Here is a 23,215-nt window from a genome sequence, read left to right as displayed (position 1 = left end):
TTGTGGGAAGCCATCTTTTTGCAGCGACGTACTAGCGGCACCCCCTGCTGTATTTTTCGCCCGTGGCACGGGAGCGCTTCGATTCCATGTCAGCCCAGGAATGGGCATTTATGCAATGATGGGTGTTGCCGCAGACAAGCTGTTTCCACTAACTTAGGGCAATACTGTGTTCTCATGTGCGTGCAGCACTCGGTGTCCCCCCTCCCCACTTATGAGGCCTCAGTGCATACACAGTGGCGTGCTAGAGTACGCAAGGCAATAACTGTCGCGGCCCTGTGGCTCGCTAAGCCTGAGCCCACGGTGTTTGGTACTCCTGTGAGATACGAGACCCCGCACACTGGCGCCCAATGCAGATTCAAAGACTCATTAGGCCTTTCTCTATGCTTAGCCGAGTCAGTACACCTTTGAGAATCAGGCTCGCCACGTTATGTCTGGCAGGCCTAGTGACCTTTGTCCTTCGTTAGTGCTAACAGATGCCCCGTTGCTGAGAGCATTCTTCAGCTGCCTGTGCAGTTCAGTTAGATCACACACAGAGGTCTCCAAATGTGGTAGCTAGCACAATATCTTGGTCTATTTGGAGCCTTCCTCCAGGTGCAACAGCCGCTAGTGGCACTTTTGCACTGGCAAGTGTCAGAGGCAAAAAGCGTGGTCAAGCTGCCGAGTAGAGAGAAGGGTGAGTCCACAGGCTGGAAAACCTGTTGTTCCATTTTCCAGGCAAGCAGCATGCCCGAAAGCAGTCGAGCAGGTGAGCTTCTAGAAAGCGAACCCATGACCCCAACGTGAGCAGTGTTGCAGCAACGGCTGCAGTGTTGAGGGGGGACAAGACCAGACTTCCCTTTGGGAGAACTGGAATTGCTTTCAGCAGCCAAGAGCTATTGAAGGCCCGGGAAATTTATCCGTTCTCAGGGAGAGGAAGTGCCGAGATGCTGCTTGTATTGCGGTGGGTACAGTGGGGGCCGGTATCAGCGTTTCGCTGGGTCCCCCACAGATTCAGATTTGCTGGGTCATGATGGGCTCCTGCTGAAATGTATAGCCACAAGTGAGGAGTCCGTGGACCCATTCACAGTGGTTATACCAAATGTCTGAGAAGCACAGTTAAATTAAAATTAAATTATGGGGTTTTACGTGCCAAAACCACTTTCTGATTATGAGGAACGCCATAGTGGAGGACTCCGGAAATTTTGACCACCTGGGGTTCTTTAACAGGCAACTAAATCTAAGTACACGGGTGTTTTCACATTTCGCCCCCAGAGAAGCACAGTGTTGCAATTCTGTCATGACAAACCCCTGGCTGGTTCCTTAAGCGGTTCCAGAGTTTTTGAACGTTGAGACAGATCATGACCTGGCTTGTCATGAATCACTATGTTTTCTTTCACTAGTGCCATTCTTGCCATGCCTGTCAAATGCGGAAGTCACTGAGCGGCAAGCCATTTGGCATGACGAAACCAATTACAGTGAGTGTCCGTGAATACCTATGAGCTTGCGTCAGTGCCCAGTGGCATTACGTGCAAGCAACAGGGCGCACCCAGGCTGTCGGACTGCATTCGGACCATGCACCAGTAGAACCTGTGGAAGTGGTCACCTCTGTGATTTTGCACCTCCGTGGCTACCTATGAGCTTGCGCCAGTGCCCAGTGGCAATCTGCACAAGCAATGGGGCACACTTGGTATGTCAGACCACATGCGGACCATACACCGGTACAACCCGAAGAAGCAGTCACCTCCGTGAATTTATACCTAATGGCAGAGTTCTTTTCGCAACTTAAAGCCCTCAGTATCATGCTCGTCTCAGTGGGCTAGCTTCTTTGCATCCAGTGCACAATAAGAAGCCGGTCCCAGCCACACTTGCTGCTAGTCTTGTTTCTGTAGTATTTTAGCAGTGTGCATGTCCTTTTTCTTTTTGTTTCAGTGCACATGCCGAGTGTAACTATGTTGCAATATATGAAAGTGTTTTTGATTTTCACACATAGTGCTGTATAGTTAAATTTATTAGGTTTTCGTTTTTTTTTCCGCACTTGTGCATAGACCTTCAACATTTTGGTTTTTCTTGTCTTTCTTTATGTTTTTTTTCTTTGCGGAGAAAGGGTATGTCATTTTCAAGGTCGTGAAGCACAACGGCACAGTGGTGCCATTGAGCCCCATTTGTGACCTGTTTGTGTGTGGAAGATTGTGCACCGGCAACTTCAAAGCGGCTAAGGATGATGATGATGATTTGGGATTTTTATGGCACAGCAGCCGTGCAGACTATAATGCGCCAAGAACATGTTTTTCGTATTAGCTTACTTGTTTAAATGCTGTAAAATGGTGTAAATGGCCAAGTAAAAATATAAAACATGAAAGTGCTACAGTTCCTGTAGGATTCCTGTGGCTTTTAAAAAGTTAAAAGTATCTTCATATGGGACCAGTGGTTCATCGCTCAATAAGAACATAGGATGGATAGGGATTATTTTTTCGTAAAAAATCTTAAAATATCTTTCCCTCTATTTTTCTAAGCCTGGACATGTTATTAAAATATGTAGCATGGTTAAAATTTCACCGCAGTGTTGGCATGTTGGTTGTGGTTTGTTAGTAATTAAGCAACTATGTGTCAGCCTTGTGTGACCAATTCTTAAGCGACATAATATAACCTCGTAAAACCTTTGTCTGTGGCGACAACTCTGCCATTCTCGTAAAATAGGTTTTATGCAATGAAGCTTGTTTAGTTTTTCTTCATCCCACACTTTCTGCCAGTGTTTCTCAACTGCTATTTTTAAAGTGGCTTTATAATCTTGCCAAGGTAGGCCAACATCATCATCATCATCATCATCATCAGCCTAGTTACGCCCACTGCAGGGCAAAGGCCTCTCCCATACTTCTCCAACTACCCTGGTCATGTACTAATTGTGGCCATGTTGTCCCTGCAAACGTCTTAATTTCATCCGCCCACCTAACTTTCTGCCGCCCCCTGCTACGCTTCCCTTCCCTTGGAATCCAGTCCGTAACCCTTAATGACCATCGGTTATCTTCCCTCCTCATTACATGTCCTGCCCATGCCCATTTCTTTTTCTTGATTTCAACTAAGATGTCGTTTACCCGCGTTTGTTCCCTCACCTAATCTGTTCTTTGCTTATCCCTTAACGTTACACCCGTCATTCTTCTTTCCATAGCTCGTTGCGTGGTCCTCAGTTTAAGTAGAACCCTTCTCGTAAGCCTCCATGTTTCTGCCCCGTACGTGAGTATTGGTAAGACAAAGCTGTTATACACTTTTCTCTTGTGGGATAATGGCAACCTGCTGTTCATGATCTGAGAATGCCTGCCAAACGCACCCCAGCCCATTCTTATTCTTCTGGTTATTTCAGTCTCATGATCCGGATCCGTGGTCACTACCTGCCCTAAGTAGATGTATTCCCTTACCACTTCCAGTGCTTCGCTACCTATAGTAAACTGCTGTTCTCTTCCGAGACTGTTAAACAATACTTTAGTTTTCTGCAAATTAATTTTCAGACCCACCCTTCTGCTTTGCCTCTCCAGGTCAGTGAGCATGCATTGCAATTGGTCTCCTGAGTTACTAAGCAAGGCAATATCATCAGCGAATCGCAAGTTGCTAAGGTATTCTCCATCAACTTTTATCCCCAATTCTTCCCACTCCAGGCCTCTGAATACCTCCTGTAAACATGCTGTGAATAGCATTGGAGATATCGTATCTCCCTGTCTGACGCCTTTCTTTATAGGGATTTTGTTACTTTCTTTGTGGAGGACTACGGTGGCTGTGGAGCCGCTATAGATATCTTCCAGTATTTTTACATATGGCTCATCTACACCCTGATTCCGTAATGCCTCCATGACTGCTGAGGTTTCGACTGAATCAAACGCTTTCTCGTAATCAATGAAAGCTATATATAAGGGTTGGTTATATTCTGCACATTTCTCTATCACTTGATTGACAGTGTGAATATGGTCTATTGTTGAGTAGCCTTTACGGAATCCTGCCTGGTCCTTTGGTTGACAGAAGTCTAAGGTGTTCCTGATTCTATTTGCGATTACCTTAGTAAATACTTTGTAGGCAACGGACAGTAAGCTGATCGGTCTATAATTTTTCAAGTCTTTGGCGTCCCCTTTCTTATGGATTAGGATTATGTTAGCGTTCTTCCAAGATTCCGGTACGCTCGAGGTTATGAGGCATTGCGTATACAGGGTGGCCAGTTTCTCTAGAACAATCTGACCACCATCCTTCAACAAATCTGCTGTTACCTGATCCTCCCCAGCTGCCTTCCCCCTTTGCATAGCTCCTAACGCTTTCTTTACTTCTTCTGGCGTTACCTGTGGGATTTCGAATTCCTCTAGGCTATTCTCTCTTCCACTATCGTCGTGGGTACCACTGGTACTGTATAAATCTCTATAGAACTCCTCAGCCACTTGAACTATCTTATCCATATTAGTAACGATATTTCCGGCTTTGTCTCTTAACGCACACATCTGATTCTTGCCTATTCCTAGTTTCTTCTTCACTGTTTTTAGGCTTCCTCCGTTCCTGAGAGCCTGTTTAATTCTATCCATATTATAGTTTCTGATGTCCGCTGTCTTACGCTTGTTGATTAACTTAGAAAGTTCTGCCAGTTCTATTCTAGCTGTAGGGTTAGAGGCTTTCATACATTGGCGTTTCTTGATCAGATCTTTCGTCTCCTGCGATAGCTTACTGGTTTCCTGTAAAACGGCGTTACCACCGACTTCTATTGTCGTTCATTGCTGCAACACTAAGGTCCTCTTCCTGAGTTAAAGCCGAGTACCTGTTCTGTAGCTTGATCCGGAATTCCTCTAGTTTCCCTCTTACCGCTAACTCATTGATTGGCTTCTTGTGTACCAATTTCTTCCGTTCCCTCCTCAAGTCTAGGCTAATTCGAGTTCTTACCATTCTATGGTCACTGCAGCGTACCTTGCCGAGCACGTCTACATCTTGTATGATGCCAGGGTTCGCGCAGAGTATGAAGTCGATTTCATTTCTAGTCTCACCATTCGGGCTCCTCCACGTCCACTTTCGACTAACCCGCTTGCGGAAAAAGGTGTTCATTATCCGCATATTATTCTGTTCTGCAAACTCTACTAATAATTCTCCTCTGCTATTCCTAGAGCCTATGCCATATTCCCCCACTGACTTGTCTCCAGCCTGCTTCTTGCCTACCCTGACATTGAAGTCGCCCATCAGTATAGTGTATTTTGTTTTGACTTTACCCATCGCCGATTCCACGTCTTCATAAAAGCTTTCGACTTCCTGGTCATCATGACTGCACGTAGGGGCATAGACTTGTACCACCTTCAATTTGTACCTCTTATTAAGCTTCACAACAAGACCTGCCACCCTCTCGTTAATGCTATAGAATTCCTGTATGTTACCAGCTATTTCCTTATTAATCAGGAATCCGACTCCTAGTTCTCGTCTCTCTGCTAAGCCCCGGTAACACAGTACATGCCCGCTTTTTAGCACTGTATATGCTTCTTTTGTCCTCCTAACCTCACTGAGCCCTATTATATCCCATTTACTACCCTCTAATTCCTCCAATAACACTGCTAGACTCGCCTCGCTAGATAGCGTTCTAACGTTAAACGTTGCCAGGTTCAGATTCCAATGGCGGCCTGTCCGGAGCCAGGTATTCTTAGCACCCTCTGCAGCGTCACAGATCTGACCGCCGCCGTGGTCAGTTGCTTCGCGGCTGCTAGGGACTGAGGGCCGGGGTTTGATTGTTGTATTCATATAGGAGGTTGTGGCCCAGTACTGCACCAGGGTGGCCAATCCTGCTCTGGTGAGAGAGTGCGTTACCGGTTCTGGTCACCGGGATCAGGCCGCACTCCAGGCCTGTTTGTGCAATTTTCTCAACACGTTTTTTTTTTTTTTTTGTATTTTCCGGTGGAGAATTGCGCAGGCAATTAGGCCAACATCATGTAGCTCCAAATCTTTGGTATAGACTGCCATAAAATCTGCTCTTTCATTACCGGGAATTCCTACATGACTAGGAATCCAGCAGAAAGTGACATTTAACGATCTCTTGTGACATATTGTGTATTGTTTTTTTATTTTCTTCAGTAGATTATTCCTAGATGGTAACCTAGATGCGAGAGCTTGAAGAGAGCTCAAGGAGTCGCTAAATATAACAGATTGGTTATTTCCTCTTTTCAGGATGTCTTCAAGAGCTAATGAAATGGCATGAAGCTCTGCAGTAAAGACAGTAGCCTGACTTGGAAGTCCCATTTGTTTTTCAAATTGATTTGATGTCACTGCAGCGCCTACATTGTCATTGCTTTTTGATCCATCTGTAAAGTATTTCGCGCAAAAATTATATTCTGATTCTATTTCTAAATATTCGCTTAGTAACGCCTCTCTTGGTGAAAATTGTTTTCTGTTTTTTGTTTACCTAAAGTCGCATTGCGCATGTTTCATCTCCCAAGGAACAAAAGAAGGTTCATCTTGCAAGAATTTATTTCTTACGTCGAAACATAGGTCCGCATTCAGCTTTTGGTACCTGATGAAAAAGGAAGGAATGATTGCCGGTTTGTTGCTAAAATGTATTTCAAAGCGCGGCCTTGTATATAGTCTACAAGGATGCGTTGAACAGGACAGTACTCTCATTATGTACATGTTTCCAAGCAATAGTCTTCTGTGTTCCAAAGACAGCTGGTTGGTTTCTGCATACAAGCTTTGTACGGGAGACGTACGAAACGCGCCGGAACACAGACGTAGTCCGAGGTGATGCACCGGATCAAGAACCTCTAATGCTGACTTTCGAGCTGAGCCGTACACAAAACATCCGTAGTCTAATTGTGACCGGACAACTGCATTGTAAATGCGAAGCAGACATATTCTATCTGAACCCCATGATCGGTGGGATAGGAGCTTTATTAAATTTATGGATTTCAGAGATTTCTGCTTTGCATAAGCGATGTGCGCTTTGAAGTTGAGTTTCTTGTCAAAGATCATACCAAGAAATTTGTGTTCGTTCTTTACTGTGATTTGCTGTCCTTTAATATGTAATGTTGGGTCCGGTGTGAGCCTTCGGTATTGACTGAAAGGTACGCATATTGTTTTTTCTGCGCAAAATTTAAAACCATTTTCGTTTGTCCATCGCACTATAGGGTTTACACCCAACTGGAGTTGGCGTTCACAAGTAGCCATACTACAAGAGGAGAAACAAAGTTGAATGTCATCGACATATAAAGAATACATTAAGGAAGAAGGAATAACAGTAGTTATCGAATTGAGCTTCACTAAAAATAGTGTAACGCTGAATACTCCACCTTGCGGCACTCCATTCTTCTGTATAAAACAGTTGGAGAAAGTTGGTCCAAACATCACCTGAAAAGTTCGATCCTCCAGATAGCTTTTGATTATACGAAGCATGTGCCCTTTTATTCCGTATCTGTGCAAGTCCATTAAAATGCCATGTCTCCACGTCGTATCATACGCTTTTGATAAGTCAAAGAAAACGGAGACGCAATGCTGCCTTTGGACGAAAGATTCACGGATTTTTGTTTCTAACCAGACTAATTGGTCGATTGTGCTGCGATTGGCTCTAAAGCCACACTGGTACTGATCAAGTAACCTGTTACTTTCCAAAAGGTGTACAAGCCGTTTGTTAACCATTCTTTCGAATGTTTTTCCTAAACAACTAGTTAAGGCAATGGGGCGATAACTGTTAGGATCAGAGCTTGCCTTTCCAGCTTTTAGAAGTGGTAGAACTATCGCCTTCTTCCATGCTTTTGGAAAAAAGCCTTCCGCCCACAACCTGTTGAAGAGGTGAAGGATTGCGTCGTACGTGTTTATGTGTAGGTGTCGCAGCATTTCGTAGTGTGTGTTGTCCGGGCCTGCTGAATGGCTCTTCCCTAAATATATCGCATCGAAGAGTTCAGTTTTTGTAAAAGGACAGTTATATGGCTCAGTACTATTCAGTGATATCCTAAGATCTTTCTTTTCTGCCGTGGCCTTTATATTAAGAAACTCGGGAGTGTAATGAGCGTCACTCGAAATTCCAGCAAAGTGCTCGCCAAGTATATTTGCTTGCCCTTTAAGATCCGTTTCCTCATCAAATATAGGGAGTGTGTATTCTCTATGAACACCGTCTATTTTTCTGACTTTCTCCCAGACTAATTTACTTGTTGTTTGACTGTTTATCGAGCTCACATATTTCACCCATGATGTTCTTTTTGCTATCCATCTTTCTCTTCTAGCCTCACTGCGCTTTTGTTTAAAAAACAATAAATTTTCGAAAGTTGGGTACCTGTTTAGTCGAGACCATGCACAGTTTTGTTTCCTACGAGCTTTATCACATGCATCATTCCACCACGGTTTTGGTCTACGTGGAAGTTTCCCTTGTGAAAGTGGTATGGACTTTTCAGCTGCATCTAAAATTTGTTTCGTTATCGCATCACATAAGTTGTCAATATTGAGTGCGATGACATCATCCATTCTTATTTCGGAGCTTTCCAAAAAAACCGACCAGTCTGCTTTACCCAGCTTCTATCTCTGTCTTCGAGCTGGCATTGTTGGAGGCGCGTCGATCGGCTTGAGTATTATAGGGTAGTGGTCGCTGCCACGTAGGTTTTCCCTCACGTCCCAAGTAAAGAACCCAGCAAGTGACGACGTGCCACAGGAGAGGTCAATGCTTGAAGTAGATTGTGATTTAGCAATAAAATATGTTGGCTTTCCATCATTAAAAAGATACACATTGCAGTTGTATAAAAATTCTTCTACCATTTTGCCCCTTGCGTCAGTGTGGTTACTGCCCCAGATGTTATTATGAGCATTAAAATCACCCAATAAAAGGAAAGGTTCTGGAAGTTCTTTCACGAGATTTTCTAATTCTTTTATTGTGACATTCTTACCTGGTGGTAAGTACAGGGAGCATACTGTTATTGTTTTCCCTATCTGAACCTTTACTGCAACAGCTTCTAAGTTGGTGTTAAGCTTTACTTCGCGTACTGGGACTCCTTGAGCGACCACTATAGCGACTCCTCCAGATGCGACTGATGCCTGTTCCCTATCTTTGCGAAAGATGCTATATCGACGCAGAGGTTGTTTATGGCAACCTTTCAAATGAGTTTCTTGCAAACACATAACAGAAGCCTCAGCATCCTCGAAAAGGTTGTAAATGTCATCAATATTGGTTCTTAAACCACGGCAGTTCCACTGCACAATATTAGCCATATTTAATGATGTGGATTATCAAGTACTTCACAAAGAGATTCTATGTAAGAGGTCACAAAGATGACATACGTGAATGAGCAAGAAACTTGCTAAAATGCTTTGTAGGTCACTTCTCCTTGGCAGGGGGAGTGACAGGAAGTCTACCCCTTTTGTGTTTTCCAGGGGGAGTACCCGACTTTTTGGTTTGCCTACCAGATATAGGCTCTTTTGTTTGATTCGTGTCCGGCGGACACACTTCCATCATATCAACGCCCTTTGGGCATTCGTCGTTGATGGTGCTTGGTGAAGGTGCCGTCTTCTTGGAAAGAAAGTGGTCCTTCAGCACCGGCGTTGAGACCTTCGTGGCCTCTACCGTGTGCTGACTGCCGTCAGCCTCAGCAGAAGCCTCTGGGCCTCTTGAGAGAGGGTTGCGACGAGCGTTTATTTCACTGGGTGAGGAGGGCCGAAGAGCTGAAACCTTGTCCAGCAGCTCCACCTGGGTTCCAACTGACACCATCGGCGGCGCACGCCCTCTGTGCACAGCCTGTGCATAAGTACCTCTATCGGCAAACGCGACTCTCTCTTTGGCTTCAATGTATGATATATTCTCCCGTACCTTCAGTGCAATCACTTCTTTTTCTTTTTTCCACTGAGGACAAGATCTGAAAAATGCCGCGTGCTGACCCGCGCAGTTTGCGCAGCACAGCTCGTTTGTGCACGTTTCATCACCATGGTCTGGTTGACCGCATTTAGCAGAGATTGCTCTTCCGCGACATGACTGGGATCCGTGCCCATATTTCTGACACCGAAAGCACCGGCGGGGATTGGGCAAATATGGTCTTACTCTAAGGCACAGGCAAGCGGCCTTAGCGGCACTTGGAAGCGTTAAGGAGTTGAAGGTCAGCACAATGTGTTCGGTCGGAGTTTCAATGTTATTTTTTCTAAATTTAATTCGTCTTGCACATACAACACCCTGATCTCTCAAGGCTTCTTCGATTTCCTCGTCTGTGCACTTAAGGAGTTCTGTATCTGAAATGACACCCTTCGCATAGTTCAGTGTCCGATGTGGTGAGACAGACACACTGTTCTCACCGATCTTCTCAAGTTTCTTAATCTGCCTGCTATGCTCAGCCGTCATAACTTCGAGCAAGAGGTCTCCAGAATTCATTTTCTTGGCTTTGTAGGTCTCACCAATACACTCGTTAAGTGCTTTGGCGATGAGGAAGGGGGACATGTCTTGAATTTTTTGTTCAGTTTCAGACGTGATGACAAAAAATTTTGTGAAGCTATCACTAGGTTTATTGAAGTTCATTACTTCGGTCCGGTGCCTTTTCGGCCTCCGATCAATTTTTGTTGAAGAGAGGGTTCTGTCCATGAAATTGCATATAAGTTCAGCAGCTAAGCTGGCCGCCCACCATGGAGCCCAACACGGGAGTGTTTCAAAAACCACTAGCCATACATAACTGCTATAACCATATAACCATGACCAAGGACGGCCACGCCCACATGGTTAACCCTAGCCGCCCGGAAACTTGGAAATGAAATGAAGTAAATAGGAGACAGGAAAGGTCAAAAGTGAGAGAGAAAGACGAAGATTTGAGTAGAGAGAGACAGGAAAAGGCGACCGCCGATTTCCCCCGGGTGGGTCAGCCCGGGGGTGCCATCTATGTGAAGCAGAGGCCAAAGAGGTGTGTTGTCTCCGCCGGGGGGGCCTTAAAGGTCCAAACACCCAGCATCGGTTCAACCTCCAGGATCCCCCTTTCCCCAGACACGGCTAAGCCGCGCACGGCTACACGTGGGAGGGTCCAACCCTCGTGTGCTCGGGTACGTGGTGTCGCAACACACCAAACGCCTGCTGACGCAGACGCCCCTGCGGGGAAGCGGCTAAGGAGAAGGCCTCATTTGATTAAAGTGTTTCAGGAAAAGGTGACTTGACGCTCCCCTTGTGAGCTTCCACACCACACAGGCATGACTGCAAAATTTGGCTGAGATGTTCCCAGCAGCGTATGCTATCTGCAGACTGCTTTTTCATCAAGCCTGATGGGTGGTTCAGGGTCCCTCCCTTAAAGGGACTGATTTATTTATTAATTTATTTATTTCGGATACTTTCCTGGCCCGAAGGCATTACAGAAAGGAGTGGTAAGTGAAAAAAAGTACATAGTTATACAATAATAGGCATTACAAAATGGCAGAAAATACAGCAGTCTTGAAATTGCCAACGTCAGAAATGGCAGCGATGGAGGGAGGAAGGTCATTCCAGTCGGCGCTGGTTTTAGGAATAAAAGAACCATGACACATCTTTGTTCTAAAATATGGAATACCAACTTTAAACATGTGATCGAAACGGGATGAAATGTATGAAGGGCGAGTAATAAGATGATCCTTTAATAGTGGGTTGTGGTGATACAGCCTGTGGAAAAGACACAGTCTAAAACATTTACGGCGCAATGAAAGCTCCGGTAATGTAAGTGTGTTTTTCATGGAAGTAATGCTGGCGTAACGGGAATAGTTAGATAAGATGAAACGTGCTGCGCGATTCTGGATGGATTCTAGCGTGTTTATCAGTGTGATTTGATGCAGATCCCATACGGTGGATGCATATTCTAGCTTTGGTCGCACTAATGTTTTGTAGAGGGTAAGCTTTATCGGCATAGATGCAGCAGAGAAATTTCGACGCAAGTATCCAAGAACCCGGTTAGCGTTGTTAGTGACATGTTTGATGTGCGCATGCCATGATAAGTTACGTGAAATATGGACACCTAGGTATTGGTAAGAGTTGACGAATTCAAGAGAAGTATCGTGAAGTAAGTAAACACGCGTGTTGTCAGTGTTAGTGCGGCTTGATACATGCATTGTTTTACATTTATTAATGTTTAGTCGCATGAGCCATTTATCGCAGCAGTTGGATATGCTTCTAAGATCGTCTTGAAGCTTATCAGAATCAGTGTTGTTAGTTATTTTGCGATAAATGACGCAGTCATCTGCGAAAAGCCTGATAGATGAATGGGAAATGCATTTAGGAAGGTCGTTTATGTAAATCAGGAAAAGCAGGGGTCCCAGTACCGATCCCTGTGGTACACCCGATGTTACTGAAGTGCGAGAGGATGAACATTCATTAGCTGAAACGTACTGAGTTCGATTAGACAGAAAGCTTTTAATCCAGTTTAGTACATTAGGGTCAATGTTAAGCATGCTAAGTTTAAGAATGAGGAGATCATGTGAAACAGTGTCGAAAGCTTTTGCAAAGTCCAAAAACACGCAGTCTACATCGATGCCCATATCAGTAAGGGTAAATAGTTCATTAGTAAAACATATGAGTTGCGTTTCACATGAAAATGTTTTCCTGAAACCGTATTGTTCAGTCGAAAAGAAGAAATTAGACTCACGGAAATCAATCAGATGAGAATGTATAATATGCTCCAATATTTTGCATGGTATACTTGTCAGTGATATAGGACGATAGTTATCGGGGGAATGAGTGTTACCTGATTTAGGGACCGGAACAACCTTGCCAACCTTCCAATCGCTTGGAATAACTGAGGAACCTAGAGACTGGGAAAAGAGCATCGAAAGCATAATGGAAGAATATGGTTCAGTACTTTTAAGCATTTTACAGTTAATTGAATCTTCACCTGATGAAGAAGATATTTGCAGGTTTTCAATCAACTTTTGTGTGCCGACCCAATCAATATAAATGGAGTTCACTGGTAAATAGGAGCATTTAGTTAGCGACAGTAGAGTGGCAGGAGCCCATTTGTGAAAAATAGAAGCAAATACATCATTCAAAACGGAACAGCACTGGTTCGGAGGGATCGCGACATTGTCAGAACGGGCTAGTTGGATTGTTTTGCTTTCTTTGCCACCAACAATATTCCAGAATTTACGTGGATTAGACTGCAAAAGTGATGGGAGGGTGTTATCGAAAAAAATCTTTTTTGCATTTGTAATAGCGATAGTATATTCAGCGTGAATGCAATGATATGCTGCCCAGCGTTCGGGAAGGTTAGTTGCTTTGGCGCGACGAAAAATATGTTTCTTTTTGTTGCGCAGACGGCGTAGAATTCCAGTAAACCATGGCGAGGAAGGACTCGAAACAACCTTTCTTTTAGGCACATAGCGATCCATTAGTGTTAGCAGTTTGTTCTTGTACAATGACCAGTTCTCTTCAACGGTACGTTCAAAAAAGTTGACTGTGTAGTCAGTAATAAATGAGTCTAGTTCATTTAAAATGCATGTGGTATCGGCAGCATTGTAATCACATATAGTTTTAACGGTTTTCTTCGAGCGAACTTTCTTCTTAAGTGTTAAGTGGAGAAGCGAGTGGTCACTTATTCCTTTAAGGTATGTTGGAGGAGAAACCAAATCTGGAGCTGTTGTAAAAAAGAGATCTAAAGTATTAGAGGAAGTGCTGGTAGTGCGTGTGGGTTCGTGAATCAGCTGGGTTAGATTAAAATCAGCGCAGATGTCTAAAAAATGGGTGCACTCGGAAGATGACTGCTTAAGGGAGGGAACACCGTTTTGCCACACTATGTTTGGAAAATTGAAATCACCTAGTAAGAACAAATGTGATTTTGCTTATCGAACAACTAATTTGTTAAGGACATCATGAAGGTCAGTGCAAAAATTGGTAGTGGAGGATGGGGACCTATAACACGCACAAAAGATGAGGTCGCCAGTGGGAAAAGCAACAAGAGTGCAAACTATTTCTAATGGTGAGTCAATGGAGATAGTGAAGGAATGGATAGCAGAGCTCACGGCAATCAGTACACCTCCGCCCGTACGGAAATCGCGATCGTACCTGTAAAAGTTATATTTTTTTTGACAGTCTAGTATTTCACTATCTTTAATTTTTGCTGAAAGCCATGTTTCGGTGAGCACAACTATATCAGCTGAGCATGCGTCGATATGTGATGACAGTGATGTGCCTTTGTTGGCAATACTTCGGACATTTGTAAAAAGAAGTGATAAGGAGTTTGCTTGCTTTGGAACATGAGATAGCTATGCTGCACCCAAATGTGAAGATTGTGGACCCGATGGTTTGTTGTTTGTTGGGGTAATCGCGCTCCTAGCTGGTCCGATCTTGCATACTTCATCTGTAGCTGCGCAATAAACGTAACATTTTTTACCTATGATTAGTTTGTTATGTCGCAAAGAAAAAGACTGGCCGCTGGCTTTGCCAAAATCATTTAGTGCTTTCCGCGATTGACGAGTGGCTTTGCAAAAGTCTTCGCCGACTGAAATACCATCGGCTTTAAACTTCGCTTTTTGCAAGAGTATATGGTCTCTCATTTTGGAAGACACAAACTTAGCTATAACAGGCCGTGTCTTGCCGACAAAATGTGCCTAGCCTATGAGCCCTATGGATTGCGACTTCCGAGGAATTCATCTTGAGACACTTGCTAAGAAAGTGATGGATCTGGTCTCCCGATTGAGCCCACGTTTCTGATACGTTGTCTGAGATCCCACAGAAGATCAAGTTGTCGCGTCTTGAATGGTCCTCCAGAACGTCTAGTCTTGACGCGAGCGCAGCGCTTTCATTTGAAACTGCTGCATGGACTGCAGTAGTAATATCACTTCCTGAAGGCATATTTTCAAAAGACTCAACCGCAGCTTCCACGGCAGTCAATCTATTGGAAAGGTCTGCAACAGTCTCAGTAAGGTTTTCTTGGTTAGCCTTTAGGTCAGCTATGGCATTCATCATCTCGGCATGTCGCGTGTCAAATTTGATCGACAAAGCAGCTATCGCGGCCATAACTTCATTGTGCTTATGTTGAGCTTCAGTATGGGGACCAGGGTTTAATTCTACATCCCCGGAAAGTAAGAGCAACATAGCAACAGAGACACAATCACTCAGAGTGGCAGCCAGCACTTGTGGGCAAGGGAAGAGCAGCAAACCGACATTATTTGTACGCTTACAAAAAAGCGATTCGGTCTGACTAACCTGCACAAGAAAGCAGAAAGGAGAGCTTAGCAGCAACCGCATGGTAGCTGCTCTCCCGTGCCCACTGGAAGCGCCTTGCTGATGCCAGTTGCTTAAATCTGAGCGCTGCAGTGCTGCCGCTGGCGGCAGTGTCCGTGTCCCACTTGATACCGGCGTGAAGATGATGACGTCTTCCATGCTCAGATAATCAAGGCTGTTGTCAGCTGCTTGTAGCGGTGGATCCAGCAGGAAATTCGATAGAGATGTAGACGTAGCACACGTGCTAGACGGTGACAACGATGAGCCGAAAACAGCAATCTGCACAAGAAAGCAGAAAGGAGAGCTTAGCAGCGACCGCATGGTAGCTGCTCTCCCGTGCCCACTGGAAGCGCCTTGCTGATGCCAGTTGCTTAAATCTGAGCGCTGCAGTGCTGCCGCTGGCGGCAGTGTCCGTGTCCCACTTGATACCGGCGTGAAGATGATTACGTCTTCCACGCTCAGATAATCAAGGCTGTTGTCAGCTGCTTGTAGCGGTGGATCCAGCAGGAAATTCGATAGAGATGTAGACGTAGCACACGTGCTAGACGGTGACAACGATGAGCCGAAAACAGCAATCTGCACAAGAAAGCAGAAAGGAGAGCTTAGCAGCGACCGCATGGTAGCTGCTCTCCCGTGCCCACTCTGATAACTGGCCAACATGTGTTGTGAGACATTGATGGAAATGAAATGACCATCATTTACAGTGATAGAATCCAGCACGCCGTTCACGATTTAAGTATGAATTAGAATTTTAAATGAGCCAGTAAGTAATGAGGCCTGGCAATGAAATCTTGGTACTTTGGATGTAGTCTATGATATCACTGTACTTAAGTCGGCTGTTATTGGGTACAACCTAATTATTTCTTAAAATTGCACTTGCTATATTGAACTCGTCAAAATGTCATTTCGCTCGCCGCCAAATCACCGTCCACGGACACCTCGTGGACGCCCGAGGTGTGAGACCTGATCCGGACATAATTCGCGCCGTTACGAACTTTCCTGTTCGGAAGTCTACCAAGGACGTTCGCAGTTTCGCAGGGCTGTGCTCTTATTTCCGACGCTTTGTGAAGGATTTTGCGACCATCGCACGTCCCCTTACCGACTTCTTGAAGAAAGACGCCCCATTTTCTTGGGGACCTGACCATGCCGCATCTTTTTCGCAGCTCACTACTCTCCTTACCACGCCTCCAATTTCGGCCCACTTTGACCCGTCTGCCTCAACGGAAGTTGCCAGTGGTCATGGCATAGGAGCAGTGTTAGCACAACGCCAGCGTGGACATGATCGTGTTATAGCCTATGCCAGCCGACTTCTATCACCCGCCGAACGCAATTATTCAATCACAGAGCGCGAGTGCCTCGCTCTTGTGTGGGCTGTTGCGAAGTTTCATCCATACTTGTACGGACGCCCCTTCTGTGTCATCACTGATCACCACGCGCTCTGCTGGCTATCCTCGCTTAAGGACCCCACAGGACGACTCGCTCACTGGACATTACGCCTGCAAGAATATACCTTCTCTGTGGTATATAAGACGGGACGCTTGCACCAGGATGCCGATTGTTTGTCCCGTTACACCGTCGATGAACCAGCTGATGCGGACGCCATCGCTTGTGTTTTCTCTGTGTCCCAGTTGCTTGAAATCGGCAACGAGCAACGCCGTGATCCCTCATTACGAGCCCTCATCGACCATCTGGAGTCAACGCCTGGCGACGCCTCTCTCCGGATGTTTCTCCTTAAGGAGGGGACATTATACCGCCGCAATCTCGATCCACACGGCCTTGACCTTCTGCTCGTAATTCCATCGCACCTGCGTTTGACTATCCTCCAACAACTTCACGATGCTCCCTTGGCTGGACACTTGGGCGTCTCGCGCACGTACGACCATGTACGACGTCAATTCTTTTGGCCGGGTCTCGCCCGCTCCGTGCGGCGCTACGTTGCCGCTTGTGAGCCCTGTCAGCGCCGGAAGAAGCCCTCCACACCTCCAGCTGGATGTCTCCAGCCCATCGACATCCCACCGGAACCCTTTTTCCGTGTTGGTCTAGACCTGCTTGGACCGTTTCCTCTCTCGGGCTCTGGAAATAAATGGGTCGACGTCGCTACTGATTATGCTACGCGGTACGCTATCACCAGAGCCCTTCCGACAAGTTGTGCTATTGATGTTGCTGACTTTCTGCTCTATGACATCATTTTAGTGCACAGTGCTCCGCGCCAATTACTCACTGACCGTGGCTGCAGCTTTCTGTCGGCAGTCGTGGAGGACATCCTCCGCTCCTGTTCGACGAAGCACAAGTTCAGCATGTCCTACCACCCACAGACCAACGGCCTCACGGAGCGCCTCAACCGGACCATCACTGACATGCTTTCGAAGTACGTTGCGACCGACCACCACGACTGGGATCTTCACTTACCATATGTGACATTCGCGTATAATTCATCGCATCACGACACTGCCGGCTATTCACCATTCTACCTCCTATATGGCCAAGAACCCGCGTTGCCCTTAGACACTTTGTTGCCCTCAGCCACACGTTCAGCCACTGAATACGCCCGCGACATGATCGCACACGCCTACCACGCGCACCAGCTCGCCCGCACCCGTCTCGAGGCCTCACAGGAGCATCAGAGACGCCTCTACGATTGCCACCATCGCGACGTGCACTTTACTCCGGGTTCTCTGGTGCTTCTCTGGTTACCCATTCGACGTGTGGGCCTTTCTGAAAAGCTGCTGTCGCGCTACACTGGCCCATACCGTGTGGTGTGACAAGTGACCGATGTCACGTATGAAGTCGTCCCCGCCGACCCCTCAGCGTCATCGTCGGCTGCAAGTGACATCGTTCACGTGGTGAGACTAAAGCCATACCATAAACCTTTCACCGCGAATGTGTAGATTAAGCACCGGGGCGGTGCTTCTACTGCCGGGGGTGATGCTACGAAACAGCCACCACAGTGTGGCTGCACTGAGGAGGAGGAAGACGATGTGAACCCGCTTGATAGTCACCATTGTGGCCTTCCGTTAGCTTCCTTTGAATAAATGTATATAGCATTGGGCTACAGCTACACATAACAATATTATTAGACACTTGTGCTTCATTATATGCTTTGGAAATCAAAATCGCACGCATGACTATGGCAACGTGTTAAACTGCGTATCAAGTGTAAAAGTGTCGTTAAGAAGGGTGTAGGGTCGGGCTTGTTGGTAAAACATGCTTTAAAGTTAGAATGACAGCACAATGACAGAGGAGGGGAAAGAAGAGAGAACAGACCGCTAACTTCCAACAGTTTACTCTCTTTTCAGAAAGCATAGCAAGTTTATAGCCACACATTATCACACCAACCATGCGCGGAATGCCACGACAAAGCCACAACGGGCCCTTCTCAATGCCTACCGCTTCAGCCACATGCTATCATCAACATCATTGCACTTGCCACCTGCCAAGTGTGCACGCTTTCGTTCTGTATCTGAAAAAAAGAGTGCTTTCTGACGACATTCGACAACTTTTCAGTGGCTTCACTCCTTCTCAAGGACACGGGACGACAATCTGCAAAATCCCGAAGGCTGAAATGAAGAGGCAAGCACGGTTGTACAATGAGTATTTGTGTGCTCATCTACGTGTCACCAGCCGTCCCGCTGAGGCTGCGAGGAGGCTTCAAGAACTTAGTCGAACTGTTTCACAATTCACTGAGTTTCTCTGGAACACCCAACTTCTTCAGCTTTGTACTTTTGTGCCTATGAGGCAGCAATCGCCCAATTGCGTGCTTCACAACCCGGAAAACTTGCACTTCCCCAGCCCGTGACCGATGTGCTTTCTCTGGGACCTAAGTTTGCAGTTGAGCCGAAGCGTTCCCCGCCGGAGCTCCTGGCTACCGTCAGGTAAGTCTCCCAGCGTGCTTCTGAGCACGAGCATAAGCGATGCATAACAGACGATGTTGACGTCCTGAGCCGCCGTAAGCCAAGTTTTTCAAAACTACCGGTAAAATGTGTTACTTGTTTTCTAAAAGAACATTCCCTATGTGTTCTCCCTGCAGACAAAGAGGGTGGCTATGCAGTCATGTCTGTTAAGCTGTTTCAGGATAAAGCGATGAGCAAAACGAGAACAAGGTGAAAGCGGGCTCCTGCTTTCACCTTGTTCTCGTTTTGCTCATCGTCCTGAATTTCCATCTCCCACCTTCCCCGTGTTTTCTCTGGATCAGGATAAGGCGCAACACAAGTTCTTTTTTTCCTTTCTTGATTGTCACAACATGGTGTCCATGAAAAAGATCAAAAGCAAAGCCAATGGCATTTTTCATAGGTTAAACCTCAAATCTGTTCTTAAGGGCATGTCCAACTCAAAAAATGTTTCTCTTGAAGTTTTCTTCACTTCAAAAACCCATAAAGTTGAAATGCCTTTTAGTCTTATCCTTTCAGAAAATGGCACCTGGCAAAAACGTGTCGCTCTTTTCTTACAGAAAAATCTAAATTGTTTAAAAGTGGACGATTCGTTTCTTGCAGAAAAACTCTGGTGCAGTCCAGTAATTTGTCAGCTCACGATGCAATGAAAACCTGTTTGCCTTTTCAGTTGACGTTAAGGACCTTTATTATTCTATACCACATGTTTCACTACTTCACTTCGCATTCACTTCACAACGCATTGATGAATGCGTTGATGAATTTGGCCCTTAAAAGTTCCAGACTCAGTCTGGTATCAGTATCAGTGGTTTTTTAGAATTACTCCACTCTTATCTACAGTCGACTTACCTCCACTCGGATAGTAAACCTCACCTCCAAAATGAAGGCATTTTCATTAGATCATGCATCGCTCCCATATTAAGTGACTGGTTTTTAGCAAAACTTGACAGATCTGTGTCGGATGCTTTTATCAGCCCTAATGTCTTAGTTGCTTTTAGATACGGGGATGACTTTCTCATTTTTCTTGACAGTGATGCCAGTTCATACGAGTCCGATGCTTTTTTAGTTCTGGACACAGTGCGCAAATGTTTTAAACCACCAGAACCAACCCGTGAATTTTCTGAGGATGGTGTAATAAGGTTCCTAGAGGTTAAGTTATCTTTACACAAAAACCTTGCTTGTTGGATGTACTACCCACATGGCAACAAGCCACTTATTCCATTCAACTTCACGTACTCTAACCTTATAAAATGTGGCATTATTAGCTCATGCTGCAAAAATGCTTTAACAAACTCCTGTAAACATAAAATGATTGACAGCTTCAGTGAGCAGTCTGAATAGTTAACTTGCTCAGCGTTTTAACGTCAAATTTGTCTTCTCTGCTCGTGAAAAATTAGGCAACCTGTGCAAAATAACCATCCCCACATCTAGGCCCAAACAAGGGTGCCTTGTCCCACAGAAAAATAAATTCATAGATTGCACAAAACAATATGATGTCTCGGATCCCCTTGTCCTGTGGTAAATATTACATCAGACAAACAGGCCGCTGCGTTAATGAAAGACTGAAAGAGCACAAGTACAATGTTGAACGCGCTAAACAGGGTTGGCTTTCTGCCCACTGCTGCTGTGTGGATGTAAGCCAAGAGACAAAAACTGTAGCACCATGGCAAAACACAGTGATCGTGTCATGCATGAAATAATCGAAGCAGGAAAAATTCTATGTTTAAAAGATGAGTGCGCCAGTACCTCCTTTGTCGCGTTAACTAACAAGGAGGTCAGATAACTCGGGCTATCGATGCCACGTTGAATTTTTTTATGGCTTTGTTGCAGCATTCTGCGCCTGGTTGGTGTGATAATGTGTGGCTATAAAACTTGCTATATTTTCTGAAAAGAAAACAAACTGTTGAAGTTAGCATTCTGTTCTCTCCTGTCCCCTCTGCTGTCCTTACGCTGCTATTCAAACTTTAAAGTAAAAGTGTCGTTTCGTTTTCTATCCAATTGGTTTCGCTTTGACTGGTTAAATACAAAAGCAGTTGGAAACGAGAAGAGAGGGGGTTAACCGAGGGTCCCGATTTTTATTAGTCATATCATAAGAAGCCAACAATTTCCTTTAATTTATCGTTTCTTTGTTTCATTTATTAAGCACAAGTAATTTCCCCTATGTTGTCCTTGGTGTCAGTGTTTGTTGGCTTCTTATGATATGACTAATAAAAATCGGGACCCTCGGTTAACTCCCTTTCTTCTCATTTATTACATAACGAGCGTCTCGAATCCGGCAACATTGATGCCTTCAGGTAGCATGTGTGGGTTTATTGACCAGTTGCCTTCACCCAAAAAGATCACGTTCTCGTGACGCCTGCGGCAAAAAGGGCGTTCCACGTCCGCCGCCAAGGTCTGTGAGTGATGGTGCTGGCTAACACTCCCAGGGTTCTACTAGCACACATAAATACCCAAGAAAGTGGATGGGGAAACAGCGCCGCGGTAGCTCAATTGGTAGAGCATCGCACGTGAAATGCGAAGGTTGTGGGTTCGGTTCCCACCTGCGGCAAGTTGTTTTTTCATCCACTTTAATTTCCATTAATATATCGTTTCTTTGTTTCATTTATTAAGCACAAGTAATTTACCCTATGTTGTCCTTGGTGTCAGTCTTTGTTGGCTTCTTATGATACTGTGTCCAGTGACAATTGTCCCTTCCCACTTTTGGTATGCTTCATCGCGTAATACTGCTGTATTGAGGTGAAAACGACTTTTGGAAGCCGGCATTAAGCAACGCGACGTGCTTTCCAAGCTTCGAAGCGAATCGTAAGGATTACAAAGGAGGAGTCAGTGCTTTCGCCGACAGCGGCAAATTTTTTCAATGAAAAATACAGCACCACATGATAAGAAGCTTAACAGCGAACATCGAAGCAGCTAGGCGTAGAGTTGCCGCGGTGGTGGCTATGGCTGCCAGCGGATTTGCGTGCAAGAGCGCTGGTTCGAGGCAGCAAGATACTAAAAATGGCAGCAGTGGTGGCTTTGGTTAATGCCGTTTCGGACCTGCGATCAAGGCAAAAAGTCCGGAAAATCAGACAGCAAAGGGTCCTTGCATCGGAAATGTCACACGTTCTTATACATTGACTCCATATTTCTCTATGTTGACTCTGCGAAGCTGTCCAAATTATCGGGCATGTCTGAAAAATCGGGCGTCCAGAAAAATTGGTTGTTGACTGTCAACTCCTCCAGCCGGCGACACACTGCAAACACGATTCGGTACAATTCCTCTCTGTTACTCGAGCCAGCATTAGCGTGAGTTTCGTTCCCTTTCATTATATTACAGCTAATTTTTCCTGACAGAAGCACATATTTCCTGAGTTTTCCCTGAGTATTTCAAGACTATTCAAAATTCAGAAAATTCCCGGTTTTTCCAGTTGGTATACACGTTGTGAATTATAGATGTGTGTTGCGCCTGCATTGTGACCCAGTCCGTCTCCCATCTGGCAGAATCTGTGACACAGTGTCACTGGCAATAGAACATTAACTACATTACACCTAAATGTGAAGAAAAAGAAGAATGTGTTTAACTAAGTCTGCAAAATTTTTCTGCAGAACTTACTGATATTACCTCTCTGCAATGAAACAAGTTGCAGGAGCATCAGAATTCACTTTCTGTGAATGCTGATGTAGCTGTGGCTTTTAGGTTCAAAGCAAAAGAATGGCAAGTGATGAAATGTGGGAAATATTTACTCAAAATTGGCGTTCTTCGAGCTACTACTGCTGGGTCATACAGTAGAATCTCGTAAAATCTAACTCCAAGGGGACTGCAAATATATTCGAACAAAACGGAGTTCGAACTAAGGAGAGCCCCTATGATTAAAGCACCCAATCAACTGTGCGACACAGCACGAAAACGTGGGTCTTTTTATGATGACGGCCTGGGTTGCTGGAGCACTCCATTCTACTGCAGCATCATGTCGCTGCATCCTGAAGTCATTGCCGGCAAGCGGAGCCATAATGGTGCAACATAGGGCCTCCAGGAACAGCAGTTATGGTTGTCACAGACGTTATGCATGTCCTTGCAGAGCTCACCAATTGCTTGCTGCCGCTTTTCCTGCTGTGTTTGCACATTCTTTTATTGGCACAGCAAGCACTGGGTTTGTAGAAATCTTTTTTTTTTCTTCTTTTCTTTCTTTCATTTTCTTTTTCTGCACATCGTGGTTCATGCACAACGATTAGAACAACG

General features: G+C 45.2%; 1 protein-coding gene and 1 non-coding gene across 5 annotated transcripts in view; one reads left to right on the top strand and one right to left on the bottom strand.

Annotated features, from left to right (window-relative positions):
* The window catches only part of Grip163 (gamma-tubulin complex component 6), a 525,896-nt gene that overhangs the window by 422,542 nt on the left and 80,139 nt on the right, over window positions 1-23,215 (bottom strand). The gene's annotated exons all lie outside the window — the stretch shown is intronic.
* TRNAS-UGA (transfer RNA serine (anticodon UGA)) lies at window positions 21,472-21,544 on the top strand. Its single transcript has one exon. It is a non-coding gene; the product is annotated as a tRNA-Ser (tRNA).

This window comes from Dermacentor variabilis, chromosome 9 (genome assembly GCF_050947875.1).
Source record: "Dermacentor variabilis isolate Ectoservices chromosome 9, ASM5094787v1, whole genome shotgun sequence".
In the NCBI taxonomy this organism is placed as follows: Eukaryota; Metazoa; Arthropoda; class Arachnida; order Ixodida; family Ixodidae; genus Dermacentor; species Dermacentor variabilis.
This window is presented reverse-complemented; position numbering and strand designations above follow the sequence as displayed.